The sequence below is a fragment of the Benincasa hispida genome, chromosome 8, assembly GCF_027475165.1.
Source record: "Benincasa hispida cultivar pf3 chromosome 8, pf3_genome.v1.1, whole genome shotgun sequence".
Classification (NCBI taxonomy): domain Eukaryota; kingdom Viridiplantae; phylum Streptophyta; class Magnoliopsida; order Cucurbitales; family Cucurbitaceae; genus Benincasa; species Benincasa hispida.
This window is the reverse complement of record NC_143485.1, coordinates 61,347,288-61,364,323: the sequence shown is the minus strand read 5'-3', so window position 1 is coordinate 61,364,323 and position 17,036 is coordinate 61,347,288. Positions and strand designations below refer to the sequence as shown.

Sequence of the window (17,036 nt, the reverse complement as noted above, 5' to 3'; positions counted from 1 at the left end):
TCGTTCCAACTGAACCCCAACTGACTTAACATCTCTGATACTGCATTGTATTGTTTCTTCAGACTTCTCACCTTGCACTCAATGGTGTTCTGATTCAGTGCGCACCCAGGCACTTTCTCATGCAGAATTCGTTCTAAGTATTGTAGGTATCCTGGTCAAAACGTTCCATTATCGGACCTCCAACCGGTCTCCACCAAATACAATAGAGCTTCCACCAACTTAGCGTCCTCCACCTTCGACCATACGTGTTTAGATCTCTTACCATTATCTGCCATTATGCTGCATGCATACGTTTGTTGAATGAAAAGATGCTATAAATTAAACACATGCACATACAAAGGATAAACTGCTAAAATTATATGTTCCAATTTAACTTGTTCACACAGAGTCTTGGCACAAGACATTTTCACGACATACTTGGAATGTTCCATAATTAAATTCCATTCCGTAGTAAAAGAAAAGTAAGCAATGAACATTGAATAATCAGGCTCTTTGCCATTGAGTAAACATTTCGACTGCTAAGTCATCCCTGAACTTGGTCCATTCCTCTGATGATTCAACAAATTCAATATGATCCCCATCAAGACCAACTGATGCAGAATTCTCCTCATCGGGCACGTCAAGTATTGCACCGATTCCCATCTCTCTTGTGATCAAGTTGTGAATAAGGCAACATGCAGTTATTGTTCGACATTGGACTTGTATTGGGTAGAATGATTTTCCCCTAAGAATAGCCCACCGCCCCTTTAGCGACCCAAACACTTGCTCGATAACGTTCCTTGCTGAAGAATGTTTCATGTTGAAAAATTCTCTTGCAGTTGTCGGTGCGTTTCCTGCTCCACGCCAATCAGAGAGATGGTATCATTCTCCTCTGTACGGCGCCAAGAATCCTTCAGCGTTGGGGTATTCAACATCACATAGGTAATAGTATCCTGTACACGTTTCGAAATGTCATGCACATATGTTGTGGCAGGTACACATGTTTAAATAACGTATACGGTTATTATAATACTCTTTGGAACCCTCAATCCTTACGGTCGTGAAACCGCATCCCTAAGAACCCTTGAATCAGCTGCAGACCCTTCCCACCCTAGGAAAATGAAGACGAACTCCTCATTTTGATCACACACCGCAAGAACGTTTTGGCAATCTCTCCCTTTCTCGTCCTATATCGAGGTCGATTGACGACACTAACATTCACTTTAATGTATGTGCCATCTAACGCACCTAGACAATTCTGTTTCTCTCAAGTGATCAGAATGAATTTAAAAAAAAATCTATCATTGCATGCATATTTATGACGTATTTATGTAAAAAATTGAGTACTTTTTGTATCTGAAACCACTTCCATCTTCCATCAGTGCATGTATTTGTGATCGGCTCTGGTTTTCTTAACAAAACAGTGTGAAGTTGTAAGACTGTCCTAAGAACTGCATTGAAATATCTCGAAACTGTCTCACCAGACCTCGAAAAGTTTCTGCGTACCACTCGATTCTTGACATTGTGTGCAAGAATGTGTAGGAATATCACAACCATCTCTTCGACATCCATACATCTTGTTGGTTCCAAACAACCAGTCGACCGTAGCATATTACATAGAATCGTAAAGGTACGTCTATCCATTCGGGTGCTTTCATGACATGCCAAGTCACTCTCGTAAATTAGGCGAAAGAAGGTTAACTGCCTAATACAGTGCCTAGAATATGTCGGTTGTCTCTCTATCCTTCGGTAGTTGTTCCATAACGTGGTTAGTGTTATGAACAACTGTATTTGAGAGTGCGAAATAATTCTCATAATTGAAAAGAGGTCTTCAACAGTATCCATCTTTATAGGGAAAGGGATACACAAGTTATTCCTGAAAGGGTAAGGTATTTGGCGGATTATGTTTCATGATTAAGAAAGAATAGCAAACAATGTCAAGCGTCGGTATTGGGCATATTGGGTTATAGTTTAGATTTATGGTGTTATTTCCCAATGAGGATCTCGCTCTTTATAAGCGAGATCCCCCTCATGAGCGAGATCCCACTCATGAGCGAGATCCTTCTCATGAGTGAGATCCTCATTGTTTTTCACCCATTGAAATGAACTTATTATTAGATAAAAAAAATTACATAATAGTACTATTTCACCCATAATTCATAAAAAAATTTGAGATGTATCAGATTAAAAAAATATAATGTCGCCTACCATTAATAAAAAAAATTGTGAATTAGTATTTCAAAAAAATGTGACCAACAATTAACAAATAACATATTTCCATAAAAAAAAAAAAAAGTCTTAAAAAAAGGGGAGATACTCTAAACCTCAAAATAACAAACCTCCTCAAACTAATTAGGAATGATTTGTGCAATTAGTTTAGACCCCACAAGAAACACAAAATAATGATAGTTAGATTAGAAATAAAATAAAATAAATTGAACTAAGAAGTAACCAACAAAAAAAAAATTAAACTAAAAAGTAACCAACAAAAACATACCTTTTTTTAGTGGAGAAAGACAGTGGAAATATGAAACGTAGAAAAAGACAGTGGAAATATAAAACGTATGAGTGGGAAGTCATCTATAAATAAAAGAGGGAGAAAGAAGTGGTTGTTGGAGAGAATTGGGTGCATTTATTAAAGAGTGAAATTAATTTAACCTCATTAATTAAAGAGTGAAATTAATTTGAGTGTTAGTTGAAAGTAAGTAGCAGCCACGTTGGTAGTAAAGCCAAGTAAATACAAATAGTAAAGTCAAGTAAATAGAAATAACATATTTTCATAAACAAAAAAAAATGAGGATCTCGCTCATGAGGATCTTCATCAGCGAGATCTTCATTTCTAGTGAGATTTCCTTCTAGAGCGAGATCCTCATCACAAAATTAGCGAGATTCGCTCATGAGGAGTATCTCGCTCATGAGGCTGCTCTCGCTCTCTCCCACTTTCTCGCTAGTCTCGCTCTCTCCACTCTCGCTCTCTCCAACTTTCTCACTGGTCTTACTCTCTCCAATCTCGCTCTCTCCCACTTTCTCGCTCAAAATCTTACTCTTAATGATCTCACTCTCAATGATCTCGCTGATCTTACTCTCAACGATCTCGCTGATCTTACTCTCAACGATCTCGTTGATCTTACTCTCAACGATCTCGCCCTTAGTTCATACTTCTCATTTTGCCACGATGCAAGTCTACCCATGTGTGTGCTCTGCATTTCAACAGTCAACATTTCTAGCGAGATTTCCTTCTAGAGTGAGATCCTCATCACAAAATTAGCGAGATTTCACTTGTACAGGGTTGAAGTTTCGACTTATGTACAGCCCTTTATACATATTGTTTTCAAGTTTTTTTTTGTTTGTCGAGTTATTTATGTCGAAACTTCAACCTACGACAACCCTAATATACATTGTTTCCAAGTTTTTATTTATTTATCGAGTTCTCAATGTTCGACCTCTACATTAATCCAATCCTCAACCCTCGACTTCTAGCAAAACAACAATATTTCTCTAATATAAAAGGTCTAATATTTCTCTAATATAATAAGTTTTGAAAACAATCATATTAATATAAAAGGTCCTAGTTTTGAGAGGATAAAAAATGAGAGTTTTGAGTGGGTAAAAAAGGGGATTTTAATAACCCATAGGTTTTCTTTATGGGCTTAACAAACATGGGTAATAAATACCCACCCAACTCAACTCAACTCATACCCATTTATCAAACACCCCCTAAATTATTTTTAATTAAAAAGTTTAATTAATTAATTATATTTAAAAATTAATTATTTGAATTAATTTTATGAAACTAATTAAATAGATTTAATTTACAAAACTGATTTTTGAAATCATTTTGTGAAAAAACCTTTTGAAAATAGTTTTCAAAGTGGAGATTTACAAAATGTTGGAAATCTCCACTAAATCTTCAACCACCTTATTCATTTCTCCATTTTCTCAATCAAGTAGGAGTTGCCCTTCATGCAAACCATATATTTGCATGGTCTAAGCTCTATAAATTGAAGTGTTGAATTGAATTCTAATTGATACTCACTAAGAACTTCAGTTGAAATTCTGCAGAAAACACCTATCCCTCTTCATATCTTGTATACTTCTAGCTCAATTCAGTGTTTCCACTACACAATCCTTGTAAAAGAATAGTAGAGAAGATCATGGTAGTTGTCTACTTGAAGGTTGAAGCTCTTTCACGTGGATTTCAGCTGGATTTGAAGGGGATACTTCAAAGGTATTGTGTTCAACAAACTCTCTTCTGTAAATATTACTTTGAAGCATGTTTAAAATCAAATTAAGTATGATTATAGTGCTTATTGATGCTGTTTTTCCTCCACTGCATGTTAATATACTCTTACAATTGGTATCAGAGCATGATTTAAGCACTCAATCATTGTTAATTTGAGTTTAGTAGATGTTCTTCATGAACTATATGAAAATCGTGAACTGATATGGTTTTTCAGCGTTTTGGCATTTGAGTCTTTTCAATTATGTTGTAACTCTAGTAATTAGCTCTTGTTTGATGGGCCTTAATATGTGTTTAAGAGTCTATAATTCGTTTGGATCATTAGAGTTGTAATTAGGATGTAATTGAAGAAAGAAGTGAAGAAGGTAGAAGCCGCAGGAACTGAAAATTCAAATTTCTTCTAGATACTCGATGCTCGATGGGATACTCGATGGCATTCTAGATGAAATTTTATGAAATAATCGATGCACAATGCCATACTTGATGATACACAATGCATTTACTCGATGATATTTCATGAAATACTCAATGCTCGATACCGCACTCGATGGTAATCATTACACCTACTCGATGATATTTCATGAAATACTCGATACTCGATGCTAGATGCTTTACTCGATGGTCGATGGCATCTACTCGATGTTATTTTTGTGAAATTTTTATGTTCATAGATGCTCAATGTCCTACTCGATGCATATTAGCATACTTGATATTGGTTGCTTGCTGATACTCGATGAGTTTTTCCTGGTTCAAGGCAGTTTGAGCGATCCAGAAGTTTTTTAAGTTGGTTTTGTTGTTTTATGTAATAGTTATACTTTTATTTGCTTTAAAATGCCAGAACTAAAATTCATATCAGTTTTATGTTTAATTATTTATGCATTTGGTGTATGTTATAATTAGTTTCTTTTGTATATGTATAAAGTTTGCCATGTAGAATTAAAATCCCACCATAGGAAGCATATTACATGCATTAAAGTATGTTATAAAATTATTATAATATATAGAATACATGTATAGTATTTCAATAGTTTTAATATAAAGGTTATGTTAAAAGTTGAATGTCTTTGATGTATGTTATGGATTTTTAGCATGTCTAAATTTTTTATTTGTTATAAAAATGATTTAGACATTAAAATCCATAACAAAAAAAAAAAAAAAAACATACTTACTTAGGTTAACAACTTGTTTTAATAGTTAAAATAGGTCGTTATCTTATAAAATTTAGTTACAAACTCAATCAGTTCACAATCCTGTCTAAGGTTGGTACTTAAGTTGACGGTTTACGCAACACCTCCTATCTAAGAATTATAACTGAAATAATGAGCATTGATAACCAGTTTTATGAGCAAGCGTGACCGGTGTGAGGTATAAAATTAGTTTTACCCTAGATATCGTAGGTTAAATCCAGATATAAATGTTATACTGGGATGATAAACACATAAACTTAGGTTGTTTAAAAAATAGTCATAATAAACCTAAGTTAAGCAATACCCAAACCTTTTAGAATACTTCAGTGGGAGATTAAAAATATATATGATATATCGTTTTTAGCTCTCACTCCTCAAGAGTTGACACCGTGAGATCCATGCTCAACTTCGTGTTGATTTTACCTCGTTTGCTCCATCCGAAAACTGTTTGCATGGATCGATAACAAGGTGAATGAAGGAAGCAGTTCATAGTAAATGGCTGAAAGAAATGTGTCAATATATCCTACGGTCTCCTCCATTAGTTTGAACCATGAGATTCCTACATTACGACTATTGTCGTTTTTAGGTGGCACTAGCTAGTCGTTAACAGTGACGATCCCTTCTGAGGATTGTAACACAGGATTCGGAACAACCCAAGCTTCAGAAATGAATGGGGTCTTATAGTTCCGTCTTGCGCATTGTCTTCCAATTTGAGGGCATGTTCATACAATTCTATAGGATCTGAAAATGGCGGGTCACACTTACAGAATTACTAAGTGTTAGTAAGTTCTTGATCAAAGAATGATAGCTAAATGACTGTCAGAATATGATTTATTCTGGAGACAGTATTTAGTCAATAATGTCTTGCTTTAGTGAAGGAATATTTGATTGCCTCAGGTAGCACTTATTCTAAATCACTTTAGTATGGTTGCAAATAAATAAAGATTTATGGGTACTTTATTAGTTTTTGCTAAAAATTGTATTTAGGTACACTTTAATAATAGAATTTGTTCATTTTTCAGTACGTCAAACTCAATCATTCAACTTCTAGCTTCTGACAAGTTTAACGGAGAGGGTTATTCCAATTGAAAATCAAATTTAAACCTGGTATTAATAGTTGATGATTTGAGGTTTGTTAACGGAGGAATGTCCTCTTATTCCTAGTTCGACGGCAAACCGAAATGTTCGGGATGTGTATGGTAGGTGGATGAGGATTAATGAAAAGGCTAGGGCCTACATCTTAGCAAGTATATCTGATGTGCTCAACAAAAAGCATGATCCCATGCCCACAACTTGTGAAATTATGGCATCATTATAGGATATGTTCGGACACTCGTCATCTTCTGTTCGTCACGAGGCTATAAAATATGTTTATAACTTGAGGATGAAAGATGGAACCAATGTCTAAGAACATGTCCTAGACATGATGGTTCATTTTAATGTCGCTGAAGCTCACGGGACTATAATAGACGAAACTAGCTAAGTCAGTATGATATTAGAGTCTCTGAAGAGCTACCTAACTTTTCGTACGAATGTTGTTATGAATAAGATAACTTACTAATTGACTACTTTACTGAATGAACTGCAGACTTATCAGTCTATGATGAAATTATAATAGAGTGAAGCAAATATTGTTTCACGTCAAAAGAAATTTCTAAAGGGTTCTTCATCAGGAACGAAACCCATTGAAAAAAAGAAGTCTGTCCTATCTTCATCTAAAGATAAAAACGTACAGATGAAGAAAAAGTGAAAAGGGAATATACAACCCACTGTAAAGAAAAACAAGGCTCCCAAAGGAAAATATTTCCATTGTGGAGAAGACGGGCACTGAAAATGGAACTTCTCAAAGTATTTAGTTGAGAAGAAAGTGGAAAAGGAAAACCAAGATAAATCAGATTTACTTGTTTTTTTAAACATCTTTAGTGGAAAATTCTCACTTAACTTGGATATTAGATTCAGAAGTCGCTAACCATGTTTGCGCTTTTCTACAGGAAACTAGTTCTTGGAACAACTCTCAGAGTATGAAATGACTTTCAAGGTGGGAACGAGGGAAGTCATTTCAGCAGAAGTAGTGGGAGATGTCAAGTTATTTTTTGGAGATTCTTTTATCTTGTTATGCAATGTGTATTATGTACCAAAGATGAAAAGAAACTTAATTTCCATTTCATGTCTACTTGAAAATATGTATAAAGTGTCTTTTGAAATTAATGAAGTGTTCGTTTTTTCAAGAGATGTTCATATTTGCTCTGCTAAACATGAGAACAACTTGTATGTGTTAAAACCAACTGAAGTAAAATCAATTTTAAATATAGAGATGTTTAAAATGGCTGAAACTCAAAAAACGAAAGATTTCTCCTAACACTTATCTTTGGCACCTTAGACATGGTCACATGAATCTCAATAGGATTGAGAGATTAGTTAAAGAAACGGTCATCTAAATCAGTTAGAAGACAGTTCTTTACCTTTTTGTGAGTCATGTCTTGAGGGAAAATGACTAAAAGATCTTTTACTGGAAAAGGTCTTCGTGCCAAAGAATCCCTCAAACTTATACATTCAGACCTTTATGGTCCAACGAATGTAAGAGCACGAGCTGGATATAAATATTTTGTCAGTTTTATTGATGACTATTCTAGATATGACTATATTTACTTAATAAGTCACAAGTCTGAAACTCTTGAAAAGTTCAGGGTATTCAAGACGGAAATAGAAAACTTATTAGGTAAAAGAATTAAAATACTTTGATCAGATCGAGTTGGTGAGTATATAGATTTACAATTCCAAAACTATTTGATAGATCATGGTATTCAATCCCAACTCACATCACCTGGAACACCACAACAGAATGGTGTTGCAAAAAGGAGAAACCGAACCTTGTTAGACATGGTTCAATCCATGATAAGTTTTGCTCAGTTACCTTAATCCTTTTGAAGGTATGCAGTACAGACTACGATATATATTCTAAACATGGTTCCCTCAAAAAGTGTTTCTGAAATACCGTATGAGTTATGGAAAGGATGTAAAGTAGTTTACATTACTTTCGAATCTAGGGATGTCCGGCACACGTGTTGGTACAAAATCCTAAGAAATTGGAATGACGTTTGAAGTTATGCCTCTTTGTTGGATACCCAAAGGAAATAAAAGGAGGATTGTTTTATGATACCTAAGAAGATAAAGTATTTGTATCGACAAATGTTACATTCTTGGAAGAGGATCATATTAGAAGTCTTCAACCTCACAGTAAACTATTATTGAAAGAAATAACCAAAGATACTATAGATAAATCAACAAGAGTTGTTGATGAAGCTCCATAAACAACAGTTATTGCTCCATCACATTGTTCATCAACCTGAACGCTACATGGGTTTAACAAAAACCCAAGACATAATACTTGATGATGGTCTAGAGGATCCATTGACCTTTAATAGGCAATGGAAACTGTTGATAGAGAACAACAGATAAAAGCCATGGACGTAGAAATGAAGTCTATGTACTTCAATTCTTTCTGGGATCTTATAGATCAACCACATAAGGTAAACCTATAGGTTGTAAATGGAACTACAAGAGGAAAAGAGACCAAACTAGTAAGGTGCAAACCAATAAAGCCAGACTCGTCGCAAAAGGTTTTACCCAAAAGGAGGGGATTGACTATGAAGAAACCTTCTCAACTGTTGCTATGATAAAATTAATAAGAATACTCTTATCCATTGTCGCATATTATGACTATGAAATATGGCAAATGGATGTCAAGACAGTTTTTTTGAATGACCATCTTGATGAAGGTATTTTTATGTCTCAACCAAAAGGGTTCATTAAACAAGGTCAAGAACAAAAGGTTTGTAAGCTTAAGAGATCTATTTATGGGTTGAATCAAGCTTCTAGATCCTAGAATATAAGATTTAACACTATGATAAAATCTTATGGCTTTGAACAGAATATTGACGAACCTTGTGTATACAAGAAGATAGTCAACAAAACTATAGTATACTTGGTCCTTTATGTTGATGATATCTTGCTCATTGGGAATGAGACAAGTTACCTTACTGACGTAAAGAGATGGTTAGCATCACAATTTCAAATGAAAGATTTAGGAGATGCTCAATATGTTCTTAGGATTTAGATTTTTCGAAATCGAAAAAACATAACCTTAACACTATCTCAGGTATCTTATATTGATAAAATGTTGTCAAGATATAATATGTAAAATTCCAAAAAGGGTATGTTACCTTTTAGACATGGAGTTCATTTGTTAAAGGAACAGTCTCCTAAGACACCTCAAGAAGTTGAGGAAATGAAAAGAATTCCATATGCATCAGTAGTTGGAAGTCTGATATATGCTATGTTGTGTACACGTCCTGACATATGCTTTGCAGTTGGAATCGTTAGCAGGTTCCAATCTAAACCGGGCCACAATCAGTGGACGACTATTAAAAACATCCCTAAGTATCTCAGAAGAATGAAGAATTATACGCTTGTATATGGACCTAATGATTTGATCCTTATAGGGTACATTGATTATGATTTTCATATTGACGTAGATTCCAGGAAATCTACCTCAGGATCAGTTTTCACTCTTAACGGAGGAGTTATAGTGTGAAGAAGCATTAAACAAATTTGTATAGCTAACTCCACGATGGAAGCGGAATATGTAGCCGCATGCGAAGCAGCTAAAGAAACAGTATGGCTCCGCAAGTTCCTGACAGATTTGGAAGTTGTTCCAAATATGTACCTGCCTATTACTCTGTATTGTGATAATAGTGGTGCAGTTTCTAATTCCAAGGAACCTAGAAGTCACAAATGTGGATAACATATCGAAAGAAAGTACCATTTCATCAGAAAGATTGTATACCGAGGAGACGTGATAGTCACGCAGATCGCCTCAGAAAGACAACCTTGTTGATTCGTTTATGAAGAGTTTATATAAGATCGGACCACAAAATGACTAGTCTCATTATATAACACTGTTCATAATAGAGACTTACATTTCACTAGGATGACCATAGGTGACATGACTTGAATCCTGAGTGAATTGTGAACTATTGTCTATGAAGGTGATCTTTTGATTTGTATGGGTGAAAGTAGCCAGATCGCTGACTCAACAATCCTATCATTTTAAGGATTCATTTGATTGGGGAGCTGGAACACAGCTACACAAGACAGAATTCACTCCTTCCCCAAGGGTCGGGGTTAATAGATAAATTGCTCTCTTAAGGGCTGAATCCAGGGCTTAAACAATGTGGTGCCACACTCTTTCCTGGCCCAAGAGAGGTTTAGTCATAGTTGGACTATGATTTATAGTTCATTAGAGGGATCAGTGGTACTTAAGGAGTTAGATGTAACTATAGAGGAAAAATGGTAATTTTGGTCTAGTTGTACTTATGAGCAATTTGTGAAGGGTCATCGCACTGTTGACTGGTTTTGTCCAATAGACACATAAATATATCTGTACTGCGAAGATTGTAACCGTCGATCTTTAGTGGAGTGTCCGACAGTTAATGGATATTAAATAAATTAAAGAGTTTAATTAATTGTTCAAGTACTGTTGGCACTTCAAGCTATAGGTCTATGGGGTCCCCTTTGTAGCTCAACGAGGATTTATAATAATCAATTTTGGTTTAATTTAAATTGTTTAATTATTGAGGGATTAATTAATTATATATGATATAATTAATTTAATTTAATTATATATGATATAATTACTATAATGTATTTGATACATTATAATATAAATTTATTTGAAAGAAAATAAATATTTGAATATGATTCAAATATTAATTATATGAATTGGATTCATATAATTAAATTTAATATAAATGGGATTTATACTAAATGTCATTGGTGAGAGAATTGAAACTATAGGTTATATTGTGTTTGATACAATATATAAACTATAGGTTATAGGTTATTTGTGATATAACATATGGTTATGTATGTATGTATAATAAATTGGGTATTATATATATATATATATAATTAATTGAAAATAATTTAATTTATTTTAAAGTTATTTAATTTTGAAATTAAGGGAGGGAAATAACTTCCTTCCCTTATTCTCTCTCAACCCACGTATTGTGTGGGTGGTTAGAAGAGAAAGATATCCTTCTTCTTTGTTTTTTATAGAGGGAGTGTTACAGAAAAGTTCTGAGATCCCAATTTTCCAATTTACTTTCTTCCCATCTCTAATTCTCATTCTCTTTCCAAAAACACAGAACCCACAAAACTCTTGGATTCTCATCTCAGAAAATACAGAAAAAACTAATTGATGGTAGCCATTTGGGTTAAATTAGGATTTGAAGTTTGTGGCCATTTTGCAGAGGATAATTCTTATGAGAAGAAAAGTTCTTCGAGGGTTTGTCTTTCCATCTCCTTATACCGTTTTCTCTTTTCTCTTTTGATTATAGCATGTTGTAAAATTTATTTTCGAATGCATAATTTTCTGTACTTTTTTGTAAATTTTTTGAACCTATAAAATTTGAGATTTGGGTTCGATCCCGTTTTCGCTCAAGGACCTTAACCGTTTACTTCATATATGGTAATTTTCCTTCTTACTCTCACCTGAAAGTCTTTGGTTGTGTTTGTTTTGTCTTACTCCAGCCACATGAGCACACCAAACTTGAATCACTTGCTCGCCTATGCTACTTTCTCGGCCATGGCATTGAACATAATGGTTTTCGCTATTGGAATCCCATCTCGAAACAATTATGCATCTCTCGTCATGTTACCTTTTAGGAACATAGTATGTTTTCCAATCTATCCTCTTTTTATACCTCTCTCACTAGCTCCCAACTATTCTTCACTGATCCCTTTAGTGATTTATTTCCTATGTCTGACACCCCATTAGTTTCCGAGTCTGATCATTCATCCCTTGACTTTGTTCTTCGAGACTCAACATTGCCCTCTAATAATATTCCTCAATCTATTGATCTTCCATATATGCCTGAGCTTGACCAATCAACTTCTATCTCTACTCTCCCATAATCAACATCTATCTCTAGTGTTGAACCTGAACCTAAAACTATTTGTTGCTCTACTCGGGTAAGGGAACCTTCCCATCATCTCCAGGATTACCATTGTTTTTCCACTATTATGTATCTAATTGAACCTACATCTTATCTTGAAGCAAGAACTGACCCTCTTTGGCAGCAAGCAATGGATGAAGAATTTCATGCTTTAGAAAAGACTTGTACTTAGGACCACGTGAATTTGCCTCCTGGGAAAAGAACTATTGGTTGTAAGTGGATTTATAAAATTAAAACACACTCTGATCGGTCTATTGAATGATATAAAGCTCGTCTTGTTACAAAAGGTTATTCTCAAGAATAGGGTGTTGATTATAAAGAGATATTCACTACAAGAAATAGAAGTTATCATAGCTTTGATAGATAGCCTTTCAGAAAATAGGCTACGAATCACACACAAAAAAAGGCGCTCAATTGTTAAAACTGAAATTTGGGAAGGTTCAAAATTTTGGAAACAACGTGCGCAAAGCTCAATTAATATGTACAAGAGTTTCTTTTTCCCTTCTCATCTTCCTTTTCCTTTCCTTATCTCTTCACACAAAAACCAAACCCTTCTTCCTCTAAAAACCCAAACTTTCATTGTTAGAAACCCGACCATGTGACACCCTTACCTTATTAAGGTTACTTAAGATATAGGAAGTAGCTTAAAGTGTAAGCTTGAAGGGAGAAGATTTGCTAAACTATACTTTGAAAAATGATAATTAAGTATAGTAGTAGATTGGCTAAGTATAAAGTAGACATGTGTTGGCTGGGTTCAAGGCAGAAGGCGCAAGTGCTGTTCAGGCTGTGCAGGCAAACAACAACACCAAGTTCAAACGAGGAGTTCTCTCAAACTACTCGTGTAAATCAGGTGATTCTTGAGCCAAAATCTCTTAATTTGAATGTAGCTTCTGTATGAGGGCTGCTATAAGGAAATTCTAAGTGAAGTGCTGTCAAAATTGAAGAAAACCAAGAGGTGGTCATAGAATAAGGGACAACCGGGCCAGGAGGAGAAATCTTGAGACTCAGAACTCTCGCGTTAGAGTTTCAAGGCCAAATTTTAAGGTAAATAAATTAGTTTATTTCTAAATATATTTGTAGAAGGAAGTGTCTCGAAATAAGGTATGGAATAATGAGGAATCTGAGCTCCAAAATGAATCTGAAATAGGGTTCGAAAGGAAGCCAGTGGAAACCAGGTAAACTTAGGAAGAGAGAATAGTCCCAACAAATCACGGTGAGTGATTTTTTATTTAAGTATTTTAGCATATTTTAAATTATATGCTATTAAGGAATGGATGATTAATACCATGAGAAGAACATGTGGTCGGGATGGTCAAGGGGTCAATGGACCTAGCTCTTGAGCTCGAGATAGTATCTCACGGGATGGTCAGGGGATCGAGAGACCTAGTTGCTGAGCTGTGGGAGAAACCTTGCATGGGATGGTCAGAGGGCTGACGGGCCTAGCTTCTGAGCCCATAAGAGGGGGATCTATGTGTACATAGGGAAATAAGTAGTTATAATGAGTAATTGTTTTGACTATCTACTGTGTGTGTAGGTAGGGTTGAGAACAGATTCATTCAAGATGGAGGTTTGTGTAGTAACCTTGTGTTGTGATTTGTTTACATGTTTACGAGTTGAAAGAGACTTATAAAACTGTTACCACTCACTGGGCTTAAGGCCCACGTTTTTCTCTCATGTCTTCCTTGCAAGTAGCAGAGGAGTCCAAGTTGCTGCGAGAAATTGAGGTCTGCCATGAGTTAAATTGTTGATCGATTATTAGATTGTTGCTCGATTAAGTTTGTAGTTGGGATGGGACTACTGCTGTAAAAGTTTATTTAAAAGTATATAAACTAGTTTTCAAAATGAGTTACATTTCCATTTGTTTTCTTAAATTTCCACTGTAAGTTTATTTGTTAAAAACGAGCTAGTAGAATTGGGCAATAGATGTCATGATAAAGTGGTATCTGTTGTCCTCACCCATTCTTTTGGATTACAGAGGTAAGCTCTGAAGGGGGTGTGATAGGCCCAACTCCGTCGCTCCCAAATTTCCTGGCGAAATCGCAGAAGAAGAAGTGCAAAGCGACGATGACACCATCATCATCACCTTGATCTTTAAGAAACCTCGATTCAAATCTCACTAAAGGCAAAGGTCGATGGCTCATTTTCTACAATACGATTGATTAGGGTTTTTTTTTATATATATATAAATAAGATATTTATGTCTTAAATGCTCTGTTCTTTGTTTGATTTTTGTATATTATTCATGGAACTATACCTCTAGATTCATAGGCATGGTGGCTATTTTAGTTGGACATCTTTAGAACTTTTCAAATTGCGGTAAAACTTAATTTTCAATTAGTTTAAGAGGAAAATTTCTTCCACTTCTCCTAGTTCATTTCTTTCTTTTGATGGTGTTAAACATAACAAGAGTTTTGGGTTCTTGTGATAGAATGTTTTGAGGGTTGCAATAGAATGTCTTCATTTTAATAAATTTTTATCGAGATTGAAGCTCAAGGGTGGGATGAGCTATAAAGTGAACTACAATGATGGAGAGAATGAGCTCTGCATACCATAAAATTTTATGCTAGAACTCGATCCTCAATCTAGTCCAAAACTCGATCCTCGATCCTGATTGTGAAGAACTCGCCCCCACTATGAAGAACTTAATCCGGTCCAGAACTCGATCCTCGATCTGGACCAAAACTCGATCCTCGAGCCCAACTATGAAAAATTCGTCCCCACCGTGAAGAACTCAATCCAAGTCTTGATCCGATCCTCGATTTGGCCCAGAGGTCCCCCACTATGAAGAACTCAATGCTTGCCCACATATGCAGCAAAAAAAAAACCCACTCGATGCTCGTCCGATTTGAACAAAAGAGACTTTTAAAGTAGGTAATAATGTACAAATGCTCAAATTTTAGTTTAAAACATTTTTTAGAACATTTTGAATCATCGCTTTGTTATTCTTTTGATAACAGTTTGCCTTTTTTTTTTTCCTGTCTATACTATTTCTCTTCTTGCCTTCAATTGTTTATTACTCTATTTTTACCTTGACTATAGACAAAATTGGAATATTTTTGTCAATGAACTGCGGGTAGGAAAGTATTATTTTAGCATGTTTGTCATGCTTATTTTTTGCTTTTTTTCTTAATGGGTAAACAAGTTACACTTTACTTTATTGTTGATTTCAATCTATTATTAGAATTGTAAAACATCACCATATTTTACTTATTGTTCTGAATTTGTTTTTAACATATTTATTCATTGTGTCTTTGTTTCTATTTTACTACTATTTTTATATGTTTAGAGTTCATGACCGTTGCTTGTATTATTATTACCTAATTATTGGTATTTATTATTTCAATGATGTATGAAGTTTAATGTCAACTTATCCTTCCTGACCAATACTTATATATATTCATTACATTGAGAATAGCTAAAATGAATGACAGACTCATGAATTTAGAGGTAATTAAAAGTTTAATAATTGTGTTTACGTAACTTTGTCGATTATTAATGAACCACATATTTTTAGGTTGTTTTGAGAGTCAAAATGACAATTATGTACTTTTTATATAGTTTTGACATTCAATTGTAGTTTTGGGAACCAATCTGATGCTAATTCAATTTTTATGTAGGTAGATGAAGATCAAAGATGGAAGCTCAATTCCATGATGCTATATTCCTCAAAACTTGATGAATTTTGTATTTTGTGAACCTTGTATGGTTGAAAATTACATTTGATGTATTTTTTGTATTATTGGATAATTTCTTTAGTTTCTATTGTAAATTGATTACTAAATTTCAATAATGAAAGGAAGTCATTGTATTTAATATATACATTATGAATTATTTCATGTCTATTTAACTTAAAACAAGTGTTTGTAATGTAAATGGACATAATTTCAATGTTGTTTGTTATAATATAAGATTAAAGTTATATATATGATATAATAGCCTTAAAAAAAGGTTATCATATGTCAAATAAAGCATTAAGAAAAGGCTATTATATAATGAAGATAGCATTGGGAGCAAGCTATTATATCCTAAATATAGCTTTAATGACTAATGCTATTGAATATTTTCGTAGTCATGTATACATGCTATATCTCTATACTCGATTATAGCATCCATTATAGCTCTACAAAAAGGCTATAAAAAGTCCCAAACTTTTAATAACATGGGCTGTCAGGATCTTCAAAAAAGACTATGAAAGGTCTTTTATAGCCTTTTTCTTAGCTATTGTATTCATTATTTCTTGTAGTGATTTGCTCGTGTAGCTCGAATGACATCTAGTTGTAATCTCTTAGTTGTTGCAGCTGCCAAAACAGTGGCTTCTTCTGCAAATAGATATTAAAAATACATTTCTCAATGACACTTTATTTGAGGTGTATATGAAACCTCCTCTTAGAACTTTTCCTCCATCCCAGAAAGTCTGCCTTATTCGTCAAGCCTTATATGATCTGAAATAAGCTCCACGAGTCTGGTTTGCACATTCAATTCCACTATCACTCAGCTTGGGTTTACTTCCAGTCCCCACCATACAACTTTTTTCAAACGTCAGATTCCTTAGAGTATTGTTCTTTTCCTCCTTTATGTTGATGATATGAGAATTACAAGTGATGATTCTCAATC

At 34.4% G+C, this 17,036-nt stretch overlaps 1 pseudogene; it reads right to left on the bottom strand.

Annotated features, from left to right (window-relative positions):
* Positions 1-483: 483 nt before the first annotated feature.
* On the bottom strand, positions 484-1,824 carry LOC150034754 (uncharacterized; annotated as a pseudogene).
* Positions 1,825-17,036: the final 15,212 nt, after the last annotated feature.